This window comes from Zingiber officinale, chromosome 1B (assembly GCF_018446385.1).
Source record: "Zingiber officinale cultivar Zhangliang chromosome 1B, Zo_v1.1, whole genome shotgun sequence".
Lineage (NCBI taxonomy): Eukaryota > Viridiplantae > Streptophyta > Magnoliopsida > Zingiberales > Zingiberaceae > Zingiber > Zingiber officinale.
The window spans coordinates 68,329,381-68,349,313 of NC_055986.1; positions in this window are offsets into that span (position 1 = coordinate 68,329,381).

Below are 19,933 nucleotides of genomic sequence, written 5' to 3' on the forward strand. Positions count from 1 at the left end.
CAATCACCCCCACTTAAAGACAACGCCCTCGTGTGTAACCACTAATCACACCACCAATCAAATGCTCCTCGCTGGGTTGTCTGTGTCTGCCATAGCACAACTGATCGGTGATAGAGTACCATGCCGAGAATCGGCTGGTCAGATTGACCAGAACTGGATGCTAAGGATAGCTCCCGTATGCAGCAGTTTATTCAGCGACTAGATGGACATCTGCAAGAAAACTTTCCGACTTTGACTCACTCCATGAGACACTCGACAAAGCCCTCATTTTAGAGTCAGCTCACATTTGAGCTTTCTGGGCAGAAAAGGAAGGTGCACCTTGGTGATATGGATAGTACCATCTAACCTTTTAAGTCATACTTAACTAGAATCTCATAACCGAGGTATTACAATGTACTTATCGAGGAGGGCGTAGAGCCCAACCTTTGCCGCAGAGTGCTTCACAGAAAGTCGACATTTGGCATGCTTGGACAGAGTACTCCGGCTTCCATAGCACCCCGCAGTTCTATTCAGGACTTTATTATCCGAGAAGCGGCGTATGCCTTACAGGTCGATCAAGACGCACTCGATTCAACGGCCCACAGGTATGATCTCGCGGCCGGTCTTCTCGGCGCGATATCCAGCCGCGATCCAAAGGTTAAGCAAGCCCCCGGCTACCGGCACAATTCACCTCCTCCTCCTCCGCCAAAGACCGGACGTGTTCATGCGATGACCAGAGAGGATCCGTTTTCCGCGGTATGATTTCTATGTATGCCTTATCTGCAGATATACTGATAGATACTGGTAGCTCGCATTCATTTATATCTCGCACTTTTATGCGGGAGGTGAGATTACCACCACGCACTCCCCAGATGTGACCGTCTCCTACCATTCGGTGATTCATTGGATGTCACCCAGAGGTCGAGGTTGCCTTAGATTTTGGCAACCTAATACTTACAAAGGGATCTTTTTATTAGAAATGGTCGATTTTGATATTATTCTTGGCATGGATCTGTCAACATATCATGCCAGCTGATTGCTGCCAGGGTGGTCATACATTTCGCCTCCGAACCAACCTCGTGGATTTCACTACGACGGATGACGGTTTATCGATCATTTGATCTGCTCGTGTTCACATGGCCGCTGTGTGGTTCATTCTCGTTTCTCAAGATCGAGGACGATGATTCGCAGCCTCCGACGTTCCTCGTAGTCCGGGAGTACCCAGATGTATTTCCGGAGGAGCTGTTGCCTCCCAAAAGGCCGGTGGAGTTCGCTATTGAGTTGATTACGGAACCGCACCGATCGAAAGCTCCTTATCTTATGGCACCAAAGGAGTTGAACGAGCTGAAGGTTCAACTCCTGTGAGCTTTTGGATAGGGATTCATTCTAGTGTTTCTCCATGGGGTTCTCGTGTATTTGTCAAGAAAAGGGCGGCACCATGAGGTTATGTATTGACTACGCATGACGGTGAAGGACTGCCCGAAATAAATATCCTTACCACGGATCGAGGATTTGTTTGATCAGCTCGTAGGTATCGATGTATTCTAAGATTGATCCGCGATCCGGATATCATCACTGAGAGTTAGAGACCCAGATATTCGTAAGATGCTCCGCATGACGATACCATTATGAGTACCTCGACCAGCCGAGCATGAAAGGTGAAGTGTGCCTTCGCTTAAATGGGAGACTCACGATGTGGTGGAGCGGATTAAATCAAGTGGCAAATCGAAATGACATGGGCCTCTTAGAAAGAATTTTTGAGGAATTCTTCACATGCAAGTCACGAATCGACACTGGCGACGAGTTTACGACATCGTGGCAACCTATCGCTCAGAGGCCGTGAAGAAATTCAACGCTGGCCTGCTCGGTCCGTCACATACGGCAAAAGGAACGAGTCCGGTTGATTCTCAAGATGCTGAGGCCGGAAATAGCAATGAACGTGGCTGGCGGCATTCACAGGCCGCAAACCACTGAGGAACTAGTTAGCAGCGCTCTGACCACCGAGCCCTACCAGAATAATATCGAGCAGCAGAAGCAAGCCTCTTCAGATACTAAAGGACAAGGAAGTTCAGTTACTCAGAAGTTAGCAGTACCTCCAGAGGTACTCAGTGGTCAGTTTTTTTTTACGACACTACCATCAGGAGAGATCATGACATCTACGCACTGGCTCAGAGCAGTGCCAGTCATTATAGCAGACAGAGAACTTTTTTGTGATCTGATAGTGCTAGAAATGACTGACTACGATGTCATCTTTGGAATGGATTTTCTGATCAGATACGACGCTTCTATAGAGTGCCGTAAACAGAAGGTCATATTCCAACCTGAAGAGGGAGTACAGTTTGAGTACACGGGGAAGCCAAAGAGGAAAGCCAGGAAGTTTCTCTCAGCATTGGAAGCACAGCAGCTATTGGATTCAGGATGCATGGGATTTTTAGCAAATGTAGTCAACACCAGCCAGGACAAGAACCAACAGCTATCAGAGGTTCGAGTCAGGACTACCAAGAGAGATTTCTCAAGAGCTACTGTGCTTAGCACTGGTGAGATTGAATTTGAGATAGAGCTCAGGTCCGGACAAATCCAATTCAAGGCACCACACCGCATGGTTCCGCAGAATCAAGGAACTTGGGAGCAATTACAGAGCTTCTTGACAAGGGTTTCATACCTAGTCACTCACCATGGGAGCACCCTATGTTCGTGGTGAAGAAGGATGGAAGCATGCTTATGCATAGACTACCGTGCCTTGAACTGTGTACAATTAAAACAGTATCCCTCTCCCATGATAGATGACCTGTTTGACCACCTAAAGGGAGCCACGAGTGTTTCTAAAATTGACTCAGATCGTGATATCACCAAGTTAGAGTCAAGGAAGGTGATATACCTAAAACAACTTTCGACTGACATTATGAGTTCGTAGTCATGCCTTTTCGTGACAAATGCTCCACTACTTTCATGGACCTCATGAATGTAGAGTATTCGAATACTTAGACAAGTTTGTCATCGTGTTTATCGATGACATTCTTATCTATTCAGCACTGAGAGGACCATGCAGCATCCGAAGACAGCTTTTGCGAGATCCTTCACAGAACTGCTTTACGCCAAATTCATGAAATGTGAATTCTGCCGACAGTAGCCTTTCTCGGTCACATTATCTCCAAAGATGGTGTTATGGTAGATCCCAAAGAAATAGATGCGGTAAGTAATCGAAGAGACCCAGAACGCCAAAGGAAATCGAAGTTTTCGGGATTAGTGGGCTACACAGAAATTGTGAGAGGACTTCTCGAGATAGCCTCCCCACCGATGCCTCTCACCAGAAGAACAAGAAATTTCAGGGACGAGGATCATGAGAACAATTTCGATGAACTAAAACGGAGATTGACCTGTCCTATTTTAGCTATACCGAAAACAGACGTACAGCCCGACATCTACAAGGATTTAAATTGGGATTAGAGCAAGACCGATGCGAGAGGGCAGGTGATCGCCATGCCTGTACAACTCAAGGATTATGAGTAGAACTATCCTACTCACGACCTTGAGCTTGGAGAAGGTGTTCGCTCTCAAGATTTGAGACATTATTTGTATGAGCTCGGCAAGAGTGTATACAGATCATCAAAGTCAAGTATTTCTTTACCCGAAGGATCCGAATATGCGACAGCAGATGGTTAGAGCTGGTCAAAGATTATGACATAGATATCCTCTACCATCCGAGGAAAGCTAATAAGGTAGTATCATCACAGAAGTCCACTACCTTATTATCTTTAGCAACTATGTCACCACCCCAAGGAAGGAGATTACCTTTAGTCTCGAGCTTAGAGTGGACAACTTTCCACTATGTCCTTAGATCTACCTTGCTTGATGATATCCGATAGACTCGGAGCAGGATCACGAAATCCGTAAAATCAAGGTTAGAATCCGAAAATGGAGAATTGAGTGTCCGCCAGGGTAGTGTCGTGGTGATGCATTGTGTTCCATCGGAGGAACTACGGAAATGATTCTAGACGAGGCTCACAGACTCCTATGCGATGCATCCGGTTCCACCAAATGTATCGGATCTAAAGAAACGATTTTGGTGGCACGATGAAGCGAGATATCACAGATACGTCAAGATCCTGCCTAACCCGCCGAGGGTTAAGGGCAACATCACGACTGGAGGAGTTCTACACCATCCATTCCGAATGGAAGTGGGAGGATATCTCTATGGACTTCATAGTGGGACGCAGAACCACGAATGGTTTTGATGCCATCCGGTAATAGTCGACAGGTTGACTAAATCAGCCCACTTCTTAGCTATCCGAATATCCTATTCCATGGAGCAATTAGCTCGGTTGTATCTCAAGGAGATAGTCAGTGCATGGAGTCCCATGAACCATTATGTCATACTTCTGGAAGTGTGTGCAGTCACTATGGGCACCTAGTTAAAATTCAGCACAGCCTTCCATCCTCGGACTGGTCGGACTGAGTAAACCCGGTACTCAAGATATGCTCCGAGCTTGTGCCCTAGATTTCAAGGGAAGTTGGTGCAAATATCTGAGTCTAGCAATTTGCATACAACAACAGCTATCGTGCCACTATCGGCATGGCACCTTATGAGGCACTCTACGGCGGAGGTGACCAATCTGCCGTATGAGAGTGGTGAATGAAGGAACTAGAGCTACAGATGATCTAGTAGCGATACCACAAGAGCACACAAACAGATTCGCCAGAGGATAGAGACAAAGACAGCAGCCAAAAGAGCTGGCGATACACGACGCACCCCAGAGTTTCTGGGATACATTCCTCGAGTAGCTCCCATGAAGGGAGTCATGCTTTGGGAAGAAGGGCAAGCTAGCTCCCAGATATGTGGGACCATACCTTATCACGAAGAGAGTGGGCAAGGTAGCATATGAGCTAGAGCTACCTCAGGAGATGTCAGCTGTCCATAACGTATTTCATGTCTCCATGCTGAAGAAGCATATTCCAGATGCCACCCAGGTGATTGAGCCCGAGTTGGTACAGGTCCGTGATGATCTCAGCTATGACAGTCGACCTATTCAGATAATAGACCGAGCAGTAAAGAAATTACGGAACAAGGAAGTACCATTAGTCAAAGTCAGCTGGCAAAATCACACAGCAGTAGAGGCGACTTGGGAGACAGAGGCCAGCATGAGACAGAAGTACCCAGAATTGTTTTAAGTTCAGGGACGAACTTTTTATAAGGTATGGGGGATTGTAAAGCCCGAAAAATTCCTGAATTTATTTTAGAATTATTCTATGATTTTTCTGGAATTATTAGATATTTTTCCGGAATTTTCCGAGTAGCGGAAGTAGCAAAAACAAATAGGTCGCAAAATAGCTTAGGCGAGAATCGAACCCGAGACCTATGGTGTGAGGGATAATGTTAGTAACCAGTTGAACCCAGCAGGGCCGTGCTGAAAGAAAGAGGAATCAAACATATTTATATTAGAGTTGGGCCTAGTTACCCACTTAATATAAATAAGAACTTAAGTTGGGGTTTGGTTTATTTTCAAGTTGGTTCGGCAACTTTCTTCTCCTCACCCTAACCTCATGCCGACTCCCTCTTCCTCCTCTTCTTATTTCGGCGCCACAACAAGAACCCTTTAGGGTTCTCTTCCAAGGGTCAAGGGATCATCTTCCGGCGACGACTCCAACACGAAAAAGATTCTTCTCCGCGAGAGGAACGCGAGGACGTAAGCGGTTCGTCGAGAGGACTTCCCGGAAACCTAGCGAATAGAATCAGAAGAAAACCTTGCGATTGAGGTAAGAAACCCCACCGCAGATAATTCTCGCTTGTTAATTTTAGCGTTATTTCATTAGCCGTTTTAGGGTGTGCTTTAGTGCATACCAAGCGTGTGAATGCCCGCTCTGAAGGATGCACCAAGAGGCCCTAGAGTAAAATGTATTAGAAACATTTTATTCAGTTTATTATCAGTTATTATAGCTATATGGATCAGATATCCATTGGGTGGGCTCCCACAAGATCTAAGATAATACCTAGAACAAAAAGTAAAAAAAAAAGATTCAAGATTTTACTTTTATTCCCTGGCAATCCAGATCGATCAGATATCCATTGGGTTGACCACACCGTCCCTAGGTTCGATAACCTAGTAAGGTTCAGATAACCTGCTAGGTTCAGATAACCTAGTAGACCCTACTAAATTCGGACTTGCAAACCCGGTCTAGTTAGGATGCGCTTACGCTACTGTGGGCCCAAACAAGATGTTTAGTATTTTCATCTATTATATGTATAGTTTTCAAATTTGAAACCAATGAGGAGAACACTAGTTTAGCTTCCAGTTCAGTTTAGTTTGAGTTCATGTACAGATTTAGATATATGCATGACTAGTTGCTTTATGCTCATTTATAAGTATGTCATGTTGGGCTTTAAAGCATGTTCGTTATGTTATGCCATGCTTTGTATGATACCATGTCATGTATATTCAAGATATTTTCAAACAAGATGATTTAAAATCATATTTGCATCGTATGCATGATTTTGTGAGGTAGATGGTTTCTTACTAAGCTTTAAGCTTATAGATACTATTTTCCTTATACGACAAGGTAGGTGTAAAGGAAAATGGACTAGCGATGGAGGCTAGAGGTCAATGCGATGAGGATGTGGAACTGGAATAAAAGACCCTCGGGGATTTAGCATTTACTTTAGCTTTATTAGTTCGGTTTTCATGTCTTAGGCACTTTTGAACCTTAGCAAGTCTAAGCAATTATAACTTTAGAAATTCATATCTTCATGCACTTCAAGTTGTTAAAATGCCATGAACTAGTAAACCTTGCTTTAGCTTAAGTTAGAATTGTTGCATGTTGCTAGAATGTTTATTATACATTAGATAGTTGTAGTGGGAGGTTTTGGCACGAACCAACCTGGAATCGAGTTTCGATTCGAATTGGAACTCGATCCATCACCGACCGATCAGAATGACTCAGATCGGTCACCGACCCACCCTGCACCAACAGAGAGTTGGTAGATATGGATCGCCACCATCCAGGTAGGCAAGTAAACATAGATCGATCGGCTCATCGACCGATCGTGGTGCTCTGGAACTGGCCGAGACCGATCCAACAGGCTTCAGCAGCGTGACGACGGACGAGAGTCACCGACTCAACCATCGCTGAGAGGTCCTAAATCGGATCGGCCCAGACGATCAGATCCAAGCGTGGTTGAAAGAAAAGGGGAAAGCTTGTGGATCGGCCTGCAGACCGATCCGAAGCCTTCTACCGCGTTGCCGAGTCGTGGATCGATCACGGATCGATCCGATGTTCAATCGATCCATGGATCGATTGAGATGCCTGATTGTAGATAACAGGTCATTGGGGATGTATAGGATATCTCCCTTAGCATGTGTACGACTCCTAGGTACACCCAGAGCATTAAGTTTTGATCAGTTTAGCAAAAATTTAAATTAGCTCAGTTTTCTGCACAGTCAGTACAGCAGTTACGTAACGATCGGCCTCGCAGCCTAGTCAGTAGGACGCGGGTCGTTACATCCTGTTCTTCGCCAAACCGCCGGCCGCGAAACCCAAGGACCCAAAGTCAGAGATCCGCAAAGATTCAGTACAAAATTCAAAACTATTTCTTGTACGAGTTCAAAAACTGATCTACTACTTAGATCTACGAGAAAAAATGTTTACCCTTGTAGCGATGCCCTTCGCGTTCCCGCTCGTCCAAATGATGCCGGATCTCAAGACCGTCAAGCGCCGGTCCTCTAGAAGTATCCACACGGACACACAAGATGGAGATGACCAAAAACCAAGGTGTGCTAGCACCTATGTGGTTCGGCCAAGGGAGGAGGAGAGGGAGAGGGAGAGCTTGAGAGGAAGAACACAAGGAAGAAGAAGGAGTTACACCACTTGAATGGGAAAAATGAAATTCACACCCAAAAACCAAGTGGCCGGCCACTTTCAAAAACTCACCAATTAATTGCATTAATTGCAATTAATATGAAATCATTAAGAGAGTGGCTTTGTAACTTCCATGAGGTGGCACCCATGATGATGTGGAACATCATTATTGGTCCACCTAATGCCAACTCACCAATGAGGTGGCAAAAGGTCAAGTCAAAATTGACCTTTGGTCTTCCTTCTCAAGTCAAGTCAAACTTGACTCAATCTCTACCATGGTGGATCTAATCCAACCATTTGATTCGAGCCAACTTAATATAATGAATCTAATTCATTAAATTAAATTGATTCAATGAGTCAAAATCTAAATTAGACTCATTTAACACATGAATCAACTTGAGTCGAACTCAAGTTAGCCCAATTAGGATTACTCTTAATCCAATTTGATTCATCAAATGAATCTAATCCTCTTGGTTCATCATATGAACCTAATCTCCACCTAATTATCCTAAGTGTGTGACCCTATAGGTTCTTGTAACGTTGGCAATGCCCTAAACCCATTTAGGAGCATAAGTAATGAGCGGTATCTAGCAACACATCATTACTACCCAAGTTACAAGAATGTCGAGATCCGACATCACCTTGTGACTACCAATTGTGACTACTCACAAAATAATGACAAGTGTCCTATCCTAGACATCTAGATTGATCAATGTGAGGCATAGACCGTGTCATCCTCTAATCAATCTAAATCTTGAACCCAAGTAGACTCACTTTCGATCAAATGAGCTCAACATCTAATGTTGACTCATTTGGCACCATGCACTTAGTGGTCTCACTCTATCAAGAATACCGATGTCGCTCCATATGGGAGGATAGATCCCATCTACATCACTCACATCCTCTACATTATATACCCAGTAATCGCCTTTATAGTCCACCCAGCAGGTGACGCCGATAAATTAAAGTACATAACTCTCATGTAGGGATCCATGGTGACTTCAGTCTAAGGACTAATAGTCATACTAATAGCCACATGAGAAAGTATATGACACTCATATAACGATCCATGATACTTTCTCATGGCGGGTCATTCAGTATACATTCTCTAATGCATACCCATGTGTCAGCTTGATATCTCTATATCCATGACTTGTGAGATCAAGTCATCGAGCTGACCTACATGCTAGTCTTATTGTATTAACATTGTCCCTGAATGTTAATACTCGACTAGAAATGATTTAGAGTAGTGTTCCCTATATCATCTCACTATCGATTCAACTAATCGATTGATATAGGTATGAACCTTCTACTCAAGGACGCTATTATACTTAGTCTATTTGACACTAATACAAATAAGTATAATAACCAAACAAATGCCTTTATTAATATACAAGAATATGATACAATGAGTTCATACAATCACCAAATGATTGGCTCTAGGGCTCTAACTAACAATCTCCCACTAGCACTAGTGCCAATCAGTATAGGCTCTAAGGCCTAATGACCTAGTGTGACCATCATGCTTCCTCTGTGCCAAAGCCTTGGTCAAGGGATCTGCGATGTTAGCCTCTGTAGGTACTCTGCAAATCTTCACATCTCCTCTATCGATAATCTCTCGAATGAGATGGAAGCGCCGTAGTATGTGCTTGGTCCGCTGGTGTGAGCGAGGTTCCTTCGCGTGTTATAGCTCCATTGTTGTCACAATAGAGCTCAACTGGTCAAGCAATGCTAGGAACCACCCAAGTTCGATGATGAATTGGATCCAAATCGCCTCCTTCTCGCCTCCGATGCAAAGAATATACTCGGCCTGTGTAGAATCACCATCAGATCCGCTCAACTCTTCCAACGACAACCACCATTAATGCAAAATACGAACCGATCACTGCGATCGGTAATCATCCTGATCGGTCTGAAAGTGGCATCACCGTAACCCTTTATAGTTAGCTCATCATTGCTCCATATATCAAGAAATATTCTTTAGTCCTTCGTAGTACTTAAGAATATTCTTGACCGCTATCCAGTGACTTTCATCTGCTCGTCATGCTCAAAGTATACGAGACATCGTCGAGTACGCATGATGCGTATATGATCGATCCTATGGTGAGGCATAAGGGATCTGATCCATGCGGTCTCTTTCCTCTAGAAGAGGGACCTTGAGTCTCGAAAGACTCACGCCATGTGACATCGTATCTTGGAGTTCTGCATTGCAAACCGAAGGAGTACCTTGTCAATATATGTACCGACTTAGGCCAAGCAATCTCTTAGATCTATCTCTATAGATCATGATCCTAGAATGCGGGATGCCTCACCTAAGTCCTTCATTGTGAAGCAACTCCCTAGCCAGTTGACAGATCAAGCATAGGGATGTCCTTCCCAATGAGTAGTATGTCATCCATATAATATGAGGAAGACAACTATGTCCCCTACAACCTTCTTGTAGACACAAGGCTCATCTTCGTTCTTGATGAAACCAAACTGCTTTATCGCATCAACAAATCAAGATTCCAGCCCAGAAGCTTGCTTTAGTCCATAAATGGACCTATGCACTTGCATACTGCTAGTATGTCGGATCCACAACCCTCGTCATGTACACATCCTCAGTAGGTTTCATTCAGAAACGCGGTTTGACATCCATCTTCCATATCTCATAGTCATGGTAGGATGATAGCAAGCATGATCCGAATGGACTTAAACATCGCCATTGGAGAGAAAAGTTTCATCGTAGTCAATACCATGAATCTGCTTGAAACCTTTCGCTACCAAGCGACCCTTATAGATAAGTCCATCCATGCCGGTCTTTCTAAGACCCACTTGCACCCAATGGGTTTTACCCTTGGTGGATCAACCAAAGTCCATACTTGGTTGGTGTACATGGATTCTATCTCGATCTCATGGCTTCTAGCCATTTCTAATCGGTCTCATCACGACTTCTTGATAGGTGGTAGGCTCATCCTCTATGAGCACAATGTCATCATGGTCGACAAGAGAAATGAGTATCTCTCAGCCGACGTACCCTCATCGACTGCCAAGAGGTATGTCTATGAACCGGTTGTTGTTCCTCAACTCCTTGTGGAACAACATCATCCACAACACCTGTGGTTCAATTTCCATCGGCATTATTAGTGCTCGTGATCTTGAACTTTCAAGATCGAGCGATCCCACTAGTCTTTTAGAAACAAAGTCCCTAGAAAGACCGCCTTGCCACAACTACCTTGTGCTAACTGAATGTAGAAGTAATATCCTTAGTTTCCTTGGGATATCCGATGAAATAGCACTTGTCGATTTAGGTCCTAATTTGTGCGAGACTTGACGTCGTACGAAGCCTCACAACCCCAAATCCTCATAAAAGACACCGGCTCTCCCAGTCCATATCCTATATGGTGTCTTTATCACGACCTTGATGGAACTCGGTTGAGTATGAAAGCTGCAGTGTCTAGAGCATATCCCCATAGATATGTCGGAAGATCTGTGTGACTCATCATATATCGTACCATATCTAATAAGTACGATTCCTCCTTTCGGATACACCATTCCACTGTGGTGTTCCAGAGGAGTGAGTTGAGATAAAATCTCACACTCGGCTAAGTAGTCACGAAACTCATGGCTTAAGTATTCACCACCTCGATTTGATTGAAGTACCTTAATACTCTTGCCAGTCGGTTCAGATTTCATTCTGAATTTTTGAACTTTTCAAAGGACTCGACTTATGTGTCATCAAGACACATAACGTATCTCTTGAAATCAAGAAATGTGATGAAGTACCTATAACCTCTAGCAAAGAACATTGAAAGGGCCACATACATCACTATGTATGAGTCCTAACAAATCGATTGCTCTCTCGCTATGCCCACTAAAGGGCATCTTGGTCATCTTGCCTCGTAGGCATGACTCGCATATCTCATATGATTCTAAATCAAATGAGTCCAACAAACCATCCTTATGGAGTTGTCATTTATATGACCTAAGCGACAGTGCCAGAGGTAGGTTTGGTTCATGTCATTTGACTTGAACCTCTTGGTACTAATGTTATAGATAGGGCTCTCAAGGTCTAGAATATAGAGTCCGTTTATTAGTGGTGCACTACAATAGAACATATCTTTTAAATAAACAGAACAACATTTGTATTTTATTATAAAAGAGTATCCTTTCTTGTCTAAACAAGAAACTGAAACTATGTTCTTAGTAAGAGCAGGCACATGACTAAATCACAAATAGATTAATTAATTAATTATTAAGTATCTGATGCATGTTTAATAGTTAATTAATTAATTAGTGCCTTAACGATTAGATTAGATCTAAGTCGTGCACATGATGCATCTAAGTCGTGCACAAGATGCATCCTTCTCGATTAGATTAGATCTAGATCGAACCAACTCTAAATGCCTAATCGTGCGTGATACCTATCACTACCTCGATCACATGTATTGCCAAAGCAGAGCAATACATATTATCTTGGTAGGGTACGGAGGGACAATCTTGGTCCCGCCTATCAACGCATGGGTGAATACAAACTCAATTAGATTGAGTATTCCTAGTTACTCGGTTGGATCGAGTCAACTATAGGCATTATTCCAACGGTTCTATATTAGCCAAAGCTAACTCGAGTTTTAATATAAATGCGGATATTGATTCTATAAACAAGAGTTGCATAGAGATGTAATTGGTAATCGTTACCTACCGATCATACTAAGCCTTGGGCGTTTTAGCCAAAGCTAACTCAAGGGTTAGTATGATGTGGATCTTGTCCCACAAGAATTATAGAATTCAGTGGGAGCATCGTTTAATTAAAGGCCTAATTAAATGATTTTTAAAGAATATGATTTTTCCAAATTTTCTGTTTTAGATAACCATGACATCGAACACGAATTCCTTCTCCCTGCGATCCGTCCTTGAGAAGGACAAGCTCAACGGAGCGAATTCCTAGGCGGTACAAGAACTTGAGAATAGTTCTCACCCGTGAGCGTAGCTGGTCGAGCAGCAGCCCATTCTCCTCCGCTGGCCCTCATCATGAAGCCGAGATGCTTAAGAAGCATCAAGACGACGACGCATTAGATGTCCTCTAATGCTCTCGACCATGAACCCGTGAGCTTGAAGCAACATGAGTTGATGGGCGCTTTTGATATGGTTGAGCATCGTGCGAGAGTAGAGAGGCATGAGAATCTCGAGCACTGTTTCGTACATGTGGAGGAAGGCCCTGTAGGTCCTTATGTACTCAAGATGATTGGGTACATAGAGAACCTACAAAGTTCCCACTTGGCCAAGAGTGGCACCGACTTAATCTTGCAATCCTTGCGGATAGCTATAGTCAATTTGCTGAACTATAACATGAACGAGATTGACAAGCCACCGCCCGAGCTCCTTAGTATGTTACTAACTGCTTAAGAAGGTTAAGCCCATTCCGATGGTCCGTACAAGGCAAAGGCAAGCAAAGCCAAAGGCAAAGGAAAGTCCCAAGCCAAGGGCAAAGGCAAGGCAGCCAAAGGAGGAGTCGCTAGGATGCTACCTCTTCCACCGCGGCGACCGGCAAAGGTGGAAGGCCCAAGATATACTTGGAAGATCTTAAGAAGAAGCGATGTGAGACTTCCACTTCAGGTATATATGTTATAGAAGTCAATCTATCTATTTCTACATCATGGGTATTAGATACTGGATATGTATTTTATATTATTGTGATTGTGTTTGCTGCATTTTGTTGCTGCATTTTGGTTGGATGCATAACTTTGACCTGCATACAGGATTATTGACACTTTCGGTTTGACGACCCTTTTGTCTGGATAGGAGTTCCTGGTGAGTACAGCTTCCTCAGTTATCTTTTAGTTTTGCATATTCCCTATATATGATTAGGAAGCTGTATTCCATGTTTGTTGCTGTTAGATATGTCTTACTACTCATGTCCATTGGTATTCGCTGAGTTGTTGAACTCACCCCCGTTGATACTATCTTTTTCAGGTACCAGGTTATTTATGGTGTCGCTTGGAGCATCCTATCTGCTGGTCCCCACGTCACATCAGAAGCCAAGTTTACGATACTTGCTATGTGTTCTAGATTTTCGAGATTTATCTGATATCAATTTATTTGGTATCAGAGATCGACTTACGAGTCTTATTTCCGGTGTTTCGGATTTCGTGTTTTGGTCTTCTCGATGTGATTTTTTCGGGTTTTGGGACCTGGCAGCAGCAGGACATCTCCAAGCAATAGGAGGTATGTCAGTATATATTGTTATCTTACCTTTCTGTTAGTATATGCACTGTTGAGTATTACAGTTTATGACAGGTATTAGCATTGTCTAGTTGATATATCATACATTTTATGCATTAGGTAAACCACTGATGATGATCGACCTTGATAGAGGTTAAGGGTTACAGTTTCTGGTGATTTATTATATCATACACCAGTAGTTTTTAGCTTCTGTTATTATTAGTTGATTAGAAGATCAAGGCACATACCAGCCTCTGCTATTATTAGCTGGATAGTGAATAGTATCTATGTATTCATGCTGACATAGCTAGTAGAATACCATATTACCTCAGTTAATTTCATCAGTAAATATTGGTTTACTCTTGTTAGATTGGTCAGTAGAAGTCTGATTTACACTAGTTGATTTGGGTAGTCGTGTATTGATATACCTTAGTTGCTTGTGGAGGATTAAGATATTCTTGATTAGTTAGAAGATGATTGATTTAGTTTTGTTGGTTTGATCAGTAGAGGACAATTATACTCTATTTTTAGAGGTTCGAATCTTTTGATTTTTCGTGCTTAGTTGGATATTATGAGCACATTGGAGTACATGTTTTGTACTGACGTGGAAAAGACTGAGTTGATCGTATATCATTGTCAATTTTGGTCAGTCTTTAGAGGATTGATTTATCCTATTCCGTGGGTACCTTAAATTTTGACGGTATGTATCTTGTAGGATAACTTAGAAGGTGGCGTAGGGTTTGTGTGGTAGATTGGGTTTAAAATATGTTGATTATGCATATTTATGTGGTGTGTAGATATGATTGTTATGAGTTGAAGGAATTCTATGATGGATAGTACATTTGCAGTTAGTGTGGGTATTCCCATCTTGATGTGGTTATTGTAGGTTCCTTGTGGATTATAGCTATTTAGTTAGCTGTACGTGTCTGATTGACATATTGGAGGTATCTTATTGATTTAAATCTGTGTAGTGGTATGTGCACATGGGTGTGAATGTCATGTTGGAAGTATTACGTTGATTATACTCTTGGCATATGTTTATATATGTCAGGTGAGTGTTGTTTGAGGGTATTGTTGATTTTACCTACGATGATACACTTTGCAGGATACATTGTTGGAGTATCGGTGATTTATACTTATGATGTGAGTATATTCGGTGTGTACTAATTGGAGGATTATGTCGATTATACATATGTTATGTGTGTGTTGTCGATGTATGGTTGGTAGCATCATGATGATTCTACCTATGTTAAATGTAGAGTGTTAAATGTCTACATTATGATATTGATTGTTTTACCCTGTCAACTAATATACCCATTAAGTGGGTGACCAACCCACAAGGAGGGATGATAGAGTTGACTATGGATTTGATTTGCTTACTGGGTGGTTATACCTAGGCCCACAATATGTGGTAGAGAGATCTCGTGGGTCTCTAGCTAGATAGTTAGGTGCTTGGGCACTTATGTATTATTGTGGTAGAGCGTAGCTCACATAGCTCCCACATATTTAGGGATTGTTTTGTGATGGAACGTTCCATATATTGCGGATTGCTTGTAGCGGAGCATTGCTCCCATGTTTGTTGTAGATATATATTTTGGATTATTTGGGTGGAGCGTTGCTCCACATATATTTCTTGTAGTAGAGCGTTGCTCCTACATATATGGTATTTCGTGTGTGATAGAGCATTGCTCTCACATCAAGGTTCTATTCTTTGGTGATTATATCGCTGGTGATTAGATCTGCTTATTGTTGGGGATCTTATTGTTAGGTATATATGTTACGTGATATGACATTGTGTCTTGGTTTTACTATTAGTGCGTTGCCTAGATGTTATCATGGACTCGATGATTTGGGTATCCCTAGAATGTTTGGATCGGTTTCCATTGTCTTTGTTGATGTTGTAATCTATTTGGATCACCAGGTGAGTCACGACACCACCTTTGCTTAGATCTAGAGATGTTTCGACGAGAACATCAATATGTGATGAAGTAGTGCTTATTTGGATTGTCTTATGTGATGATGATTAGGACACGCGGTCACCTAGGGAGGAGTATACCGTGATTCCACAGGAGATCGAGGTTGTTACCGTTGGGAGTAGACGGAGTCGATATAAGAGGCTCGCAACTTCCTTTGTTTGGCTCGATATTTCCGAGATACGTTGAGGGTTTCTCACTGATTGCATGCTACTTACATGCCGACCGGGAAAGGCGAAAGTTCACTTGGACCGAGGATTGCAAGACCGCTCTAGGAGAAGGAGACTAGTGTCATCGATTTTGGTTTTACCTTACGAGAACGGTTATGTCGACATCTATTCGTGGTTTGAGCGTTGTTTTGATGCAGCACGATAGAGTAGTCGCTATGTTTCTCGTCGGTTGAAGGAGCATGAGAAGAACTACCTGTACATGATCTGGAGCTAGTCGCCATTATTTTGCCATGAAGATTCGACATTATTTATATGACGTTACATTTGAGATTCTCACCATAAGAATCTCAAATATCTCTTTTACTTAAAGGAACCTAATCTCGACAGAGGAGATGGATGGAGTTCCTGAAGGATTTTGATTATACCATTAGCTATCACCTAGGAAAAGCTAATGTGGTTGTCGACGCACTTAGCCGGAAGTCTAGAGTGACTTTGGCTTACCAGAAAGTTGTGCGCTGCATCGTTACCATGGTTGCTCGCGGATCGTAACGAGGATCCAGAGCCCTAGAAATTATTTGCATTTGCAGCACGGATAGCTTCCTGGTAGCGAGTTCACACGAGAGGAGGGTATTATATATTTCGAGGTAGATTATCGTACCTCGCAGCATCCGGTCTTATAAGAGTTACTCCGGAGGCTCATCGCTCATGATTTGCTGTCACCCAAGCGGCACCGTGTGTACCAAGATTTGAGGTGTGTTTATTGGTGGAACGACATGAAGAAAGACATCGCAGATTTTGTAGCTAGATGTTTTGTTTACAGTGAAGGCCGATCGAGATCTGCCGGCTTACTTCAATGATTTTATTCCGAGTGGAAATGAGAACACATTATGGACTTTGTGGTGGGTTTGCCGAGGACACGAGGTCATGACGCGATTTGGGTAATCGTTGATCGATTAACCAAATCCGCTCACTTCTCTTGCGATCCGAAGACCGATTTCCTGGATCGATTGGTAGATATGTTTTACCGGGAGATCATCGGATCACGTGATGTTCCATTGACTATTATTTCGGATAGAGGCCCTTCACGCCCTGCTGACATAGTCCCAGCCCTTGGGCACTACGTTTGATGACATTTTCCATCCGCACTAATGGATAGTTAGAGCGGACTATTCATATTCTACGGACTTGTTGAGATCTTGTGTATTGGATTTTGGAGGCAGTTGGAAGGACCATTTGCCATTGGTAGAGAGTTTGCCTACAACAACTTGCGTTATGGCTATCCGGATGACACCGCTTTGTGCCAGCGTGGTAGGTCTTGTCGGACACCCACCCTCCGGGATGAGATGGGAGGCCCCTTTTGGGACCTCATGAGCTCAAATGAGGGAGTTAGTCCGTGCATCTAATGAGGATGTTGGAGGCATAAGACCGCGCGTGGTTACGCCGACCGACGGAGACCTTTAGAGTTCTCCATTTGCGATGTATTTCTACGAGTTTCACCCACGAAAGGGTGAAGAGATGATCTCATAGGTAAGCTAGCTCTGATACATTGGATCTTCCATCTCGAAAGGATGGAGTAGTAGCTATCGGTTGACACCGCCACCGTCCCAGGCTGCTCATGACGTATTTGGTATCTATCGAGGAGATACATAGCAGACCTAGCTCACGTGTTGTCTGATATCTCAGTTCCTATTCATCCTGACGTCACTTATGAGGAGATTCCGGTACGGATTCTAGACCGGGAAGAGCGTCAGTTTCGGAACAAGACTATCTGACTGGTTAAAGTCGGATGACAGTATCATTTGGACGAGGAGATTAATTGGGAGCTCGAGGATACTATCCGAGCTTGATACCCCATTTTTCATTAGAGATATGTGATTTTATTTACCGTTCAGCATTTATACTCGTTACCTGTTGTTAATATTTGCTGATGGTAGATAACGAAATTTGGGGACCAAATTTTTATTAGTGGGGAAGAATGTAAAATATCAAAAAAATGGCGAATATTAATAAGAGAATTTTTCGGAATTTTTGGAGATTTTTCGGGAATTTTTCTAAGACCGTATGGACGAGTTTACAGGGATAAAAATAGGGCCCGGGAAGGCCTGTTTGAGCTACCCTATTTTAAAGAGGAAATGTTTATTTTCTTTAAATCATTTCCTTTTTCTTTTATATATCTTTTCTTTTTATTTTCTTCTCCTCTCCCACGCCGCTTCCCTCTCCCGATTTCCCCCGACCCCGTGCCCTAACCGGCGCTGTTCTTATCTCCTTCCTCTCGTCGCCGATCACCTCTTCGGCTACTCCACCCGACGGCGCCGCCCTCTTCGATCTTCACTGTGCTGTCACCAAGCTCCTCCTCAGCCCTAGCACCGGTTGCCAACACTGTGCCTTGCCGATGGCGTCGCCGTTCGCCGGGGAGATCCCAGCCGCCGATCCTCTTCTGTGCCTAGTTCCTCTCGCGTCGCCACCGATCACCACAGTCGACGCCGGCCGCTCTGCCATCGTCCGATCGCTCGCTGCCGCACCTCTGCACGGGGCTTGCCTTGTTCGTGCCACCGCCGAGTCTGCTTCGCCGACTCTAGCCTCTGCCCCGACTCCAGCGACGCCGTCTCTGTGCCCTAGTTCATTACCGCCAGCCCTCTCTTAGCCTCCAGCCACTATGCTCTAGTTTTGCTCTTTACTGTGGTTCTGTTTTGTTGTTCCAGTAGCCACAGCAGTTGTGGATTGAGGTAAGGGAAGCTAGGTTGATGTTAAATTGTAGAGGTGTATTGATATTTTGGTTGAGCCTCAATTTTTCTTGTGATCTGGGCAGTGTGGAGGGTTTCCAGCAACAGTTACTTTGTCCAGCAATAACATTCCTTGGCTGTGAATTAACAGGAGCGGCTAAGAAATAAGGTAATGGTTTGGTGTATGGTTTGAGTTGGCACGCTCTTGATACATGTTGTTTTAGGTATGAATTGATACATATATAATTGGATTTGGATTTAGGTTAGTTTCTCGGGGGATATGATTTAGCTAATTAATTTATATGTAATTAGCTAAATCGGTATACCATGTATTACAGGACTTTGACGCGAGACGAGCATCTTGACATCGGATTGGACCGGATACGATTCTCTTATTGGAGGCGAGTACCTCTTGACTTATCTTTTATGATAATGTCTTTGGATATGCATAGTATTTTATAACTACAAGCAATGAACATGTTTGTCATTGGTATGTCACTGTTGGATATCCATAGCATGTTAGGTTTATCGCCTGTGACGTATCCGTGCTTATATCATGTGATTTATTGCCATGAGTACTGTATTACCATGAGTATCTTAGTTTCTAGAATAAGTGACATACCATGTTTTACTGAGGTTAGGACTAGGTTCTGGACTTTTGGTTTCAGTCATGTGTATCGAGATTATCTGATACTTAGGTTTTTATGCCATAACCGGTTTGTGTACCTCTATTTGTATATCACATATGATTTGTGTACCTAGACTTTGATTCTTTGATCTGTGTATATTGTTGGTACATATGTTATGGAAGGGAGATATGTTTAGGATCTAGGTTGTTATACCATAGAGGACCTGTATACCCTAGATCTGTGGATTTGACTCACTGATATTGTGGTACCCATATTATATATATGGATATGGTTATGTTGATCAGTTTATGACTATGCTTAGTGTCATGCATCATGATTGCATGCTGCGCGATTGTCGGCTCCACTATGGTTGATCACATCGCCAGTTACATGTACTGCACACACCA